This window comes from Pteropus vampyrus, unplaced genomic scaffold (assembly GCF_000151845.1).
Source record: "Pteropus vampyrus isolate Shadow unplaced genomic scaffold, Pvam_2.0 Scaffold28, whole genome shotgun sequence".
Classification (NCBI taxonomy): Eukaryota; Metazoa; Chordata; class Mammalia; order Chiroptera; family Pteropodidae; genus Pteropus; species Pteropus vampyrus.
The window spans coordinates 10210830-10215345 of NW_011888809.1; positions in this window are offsets into that span (position 1 = coordinate 10210830).

The following is a 4516-nucleotide window of genomic DNA, read 5'->3' on the forward strand; positions in this document are numbered from 1 at the left end:
CTAGGATACAGGTGGAAAGGAATGCACCGGCCAGTGGTATGCCTCAAACTTTTGAAGGATTCAGGAGAAGTATTAATTATAGAGAAAATGGTGTCTGATGGCCATTACTGAGTTCTATGAATGTTCTGCAGGATAAAAGGCAAAGTTGAGATGCTTATTCGACAGTCGAAGGCAGTTCGTGAAGTCAGAGGACCTCTCCAGTAGAATATCAGCAGGCTACATCTCTCACGTCAGAGAGCGGGGAAAGCTGAAGATGCGGTCCAGACCTTAGGTAGCAGAGTTCCAGAGCAGGTGAATTCTCAGTCATAGCAAGTCTGCAATGTCAAGTTTAGGCATGAATTTGAGTCTTTAAATTGGGACATCTGGATTGATGAGGTTGAAAACCTTGAAACCTGAGATCCCTGTGGATCCCCTTGACTGGAAAAGTGGCCCCTCCCCTTTCTGTTAGGAGGCTAACACTCACCTGTTTATATGAAGATGATGTAAAGGCCACTGCAATGTGAGGAAGCATGTGGCCCCATCATGATTTTCTTTTCTGGTGACATGATAAGTAACTGTGATCAAGTTACAACATAAACTGATAAGGCTTCTGCTAAGCCCACTAAAGGAAGAAAGGAATTATATTTCAAGGACCTGTAGGATGTAGAAGAACTGTACTGACAGAGTTGGAAGGGGGCTGATTCCTGAGGATACTGGATCCAGGACTTTTTCACTTGATAGTAAAACATAAAGTGATTGACTGACTGTAGAACTTACCTGTAATACATGGAAAAGAGAAAGTTGTCCAATTCATTTATTTTTTTAGTTATTTTTGAAAACACAACGAACCTTTCTCTATGATCCTCTCCTATTGACATGAGTGTGATGACATTAATAACCTAAACAAAGTTTAGGTTATCTATAAGGAAAAGTATTTAAAACATTGCACAGATAAATATAATGTGAAAGCCCCTCACAAGTTATTGTAGTGAATAGACATATCTCAGTGATTTCTCTGCAGAGCTTTTCAACAGGACTGAATGATTCTGAAATATGTAAATGTGCAGCTACAGGGATGTCAAAGACAGGAAAGGCCCCGGGAAGGGTAACTGGCAACATGACTTTTTCCCCCACTAACCTAGAGATGAGTCAGGTTCTAATGTTTGCAGATCAATGAAAAGAAATGATTGTAGTTTCAGGCACTGGGTGATTTTTTTTTTACAAAGTCTTACTGTGACGATAGGTGAACAATACAGATGTGGAAAAGGGTTTGAGGAAGGGCAGATTGGAAAATGGGAGATGAGGAATTAACAACCACAGTAGACCCGACAAGAAATAGGTCTGAACTAGGGCTGGCGTGGCCGTAAATGCGAAGACGGGGCTAACCTCATAAAAGAAGCTCAAACTGGATGACCAAAATGACAATTTTAAATGGTTCCAGTTTTAGAATTCCATAAAAGTTAAAGAAAATTACCCTCTCCCAATTAAAAGTCTCAACTTCTTAGAATTAATACTTTTAGGAGAAAAGCCAATATCTACATGTTTGTGCAATTCCAGTGTCACCGCCTGATGACCGTCATCGACCCAGGGATGCTGAGTGGGTTCCTGCATTCCTGGATGTGACCATTAATAAGATGCAATTTCCTACCCGTTCCTAAGCCAGTTGCTTCTTACACTGCCAAGTGTAAACAATACCAGACCTCCCAGCACTAAAAATATTTTTACATGTCTAAAATGGAATGAGGCTATTAAAAAAATACAAATATAATCCAAGACAGAGTTTTCTTTCCTAGGGGGGAGGGTAAATTATAACCTTTCATAATGAAATTAATATTTAGAAGCACTAGCACGAAAATCAAATTCATAAGCTCACTCCTTCAAGATGGAAGAGTCCTTAACGATTTATCAAAGATTACTTTGTTCCAGTTTTTAAATGATTTCCTGATAATTTGCAATGAAGTCTTATTTCTTTACAGCATATATAATTTTCATTAGTCTTTAAAAATATAAAAGGCAGTTTTTCAGTTTGGTCAAAATAGAAAGAGTAAGATCTTATGAATTTCTTTTAGACTTAGCATTTACTCTGACGTTTTTCAGCTGTGTAGAATATTTCTTTCCTGTGGTTATTATATTTTGCACTTTTCCCTGTGCTATAGAATCTTGTTGCTAGAAGAAAGTTTAGAGTTATGTAGTCTAATAAGTACCAACAAAAGTTTCAAAGATCATAAGCATCTGCCAAGGTATTAATTGGGTTTAATAGTGATGCTTCATAAACCAAAATCCTAAATAAAGTTACATATAAACACTTCAGAATGTAAGGCAGATATACCTAAACCTGTTTTTTGTTTGAGCTGAACTGTATATATATTAACTCTGCTCCATAATATTAATTATCCCATTCTAAACATAATCTTAGGTTTATAGTTAGATATGCATTTTAAAATTCTTATAAATAAAAATTTAAAAGCAAATTAAGTAAGACTTAAATGTAGACCTTGTGAACCACCGTACAAATTTGATCTTAATATATTTAAAAATAAATAGTAGTCAAATAAGCCAGTTCTCTAAATGTTTGATATCTAATGGCAAACTATTGGTTCAAATAGAAACTTTCAATTTGATAATATGTATTAAGAATATTCATATACTTCAACCCACCTCTTAAAACCTATTCTGAGAAAGCGATGTGAATTATCTAACAATATTTACATGCAAATATTTTATTATAATATATAAGTATAAGCTAGAAAACTATTAAACACATTTAAAAAATAAAAAGGGCAATTTAGAGGAGTAATGTACAAATATAAATTATAATATACCCATCTAAACATTAAATAATTAAAAAGTAATGTTTACTTAAAGTGCTCTAACATATGAAAAGCCCCTATTATAATGTTTAGGGAAAATTACAAAATGAAAAATAATATCTGTAATCAAAACTTATACATTTTACTTATAAAAGCAAAGCACAGAAATATCTTATGAGGAGCTTATAGGTTTCCTTTTTATAATTTTTTAATTGTATAGATCGACTTTACTTTTTCTAGACAGTATATATGACAAATACACAATAAATATTTTAGTACGGTAGTTTTCCCTCATTATCATGTCTAAACATCTCCTTAATGAAAGAATACTATTTAATTATAGCTACTTAACATAGATTTGTAAAATGACTCATATAGTTTTAATTTCCAATGGACCTTTTCTAGGTCCATTATAAACACTTTTTAAAACATTATTGCAGTTTGATATCTGTGGCTAAATATAATATATTTAAAGCATAGAATGTTTGCTTTGATGATTTGAATTTTACACCAAATTCTCTGATTTTATTCCCCATGGAATTTTCTGGCTATATAAATTATTGTTAATATTCAGTTTTTTTTATATGGTAAATATTGGGAGTCTCTGCAAAGGCGGGCTGGTTTAGATTTTACCTCAAAGCAGTTTGCTAATTAAGTTACTGAAACCAGAGGCTTCTGGAGACAATAATAAAGCTGTATGTAGGATGAAGCATGGTGGTGAAAAATATGTGGGATTTTTAATCAGACAGTTCTATCTTTAAATCCTAACTAAAATACTAGCCATGTAAAATAGGCAACCAAGTAACTAGCCGTACAATCATATGAGCTGATATTATTATTATTCGCATTTTACAATATTGGTTATGTAAACTTACGAAGGTTAAAATACCTGTCCAAATTTACACTGATTTATGGTGTAGACAAGACGTAATCCAAGCTTCTGATTTCACAGATGATAGATAGGCTTGTCTACCATATTATCCTGTCTGCTTCCTTACACTATATATCTCTGAGTCTGAGTCTCTGCATACGCAAAGTCGTAAACAGGTGTTTTTACTATGTCACTATGAAACAGCCACAGTAAATAATGACTGCTAGTCATACATCCACAGGTAGCAATAACAGTAATAATAATAACTAATATAAGCTCCCTCATTTTAATATTAATTTATCAGTTTGGGTTTTCTAGCCCATATGAGTACAGACCCATCGTTAGAAATTTTTAGTATTTTTGCTTTTTTTTCCTCACCCGGAATCCAGGCCAAACCAAAAACAAAAATATTTTTCTCTGTACCACTGAATAAATAGCTTAGCTTTTCTCTCCAGTTAGTGTTTTCATCCAGTTTAAAATGTATCACCGATCAGTAAAGATCTTATTTCTAGCTCTATTCCTTATGTAGGTTCCTGGTTATGTCTCCTTTTCCCAAGTGGATGTAAAGCCCAAAGCTCCTTTGTTAGAGACCAATCATCCCCCCAAATGGCTACTGACTGCATGGTCTGGTTGATACTTCACGGTCTGATTTTTTTTGGTTCACTTTTCATTTATGAAAAGAAAATAATTTTTTATCTTCACTCCAATGCTTACATACATTTCTTTTTCTTTTACACATATACACACAGAAACACAACCAGCCATGTGCACTGGAACATAAAGTTTTTCTGATCCTTTAAAAATAAAGTTCAATATCAGATTTTAGGGTATTTTACAAAGTACACTTTGTTGCTAG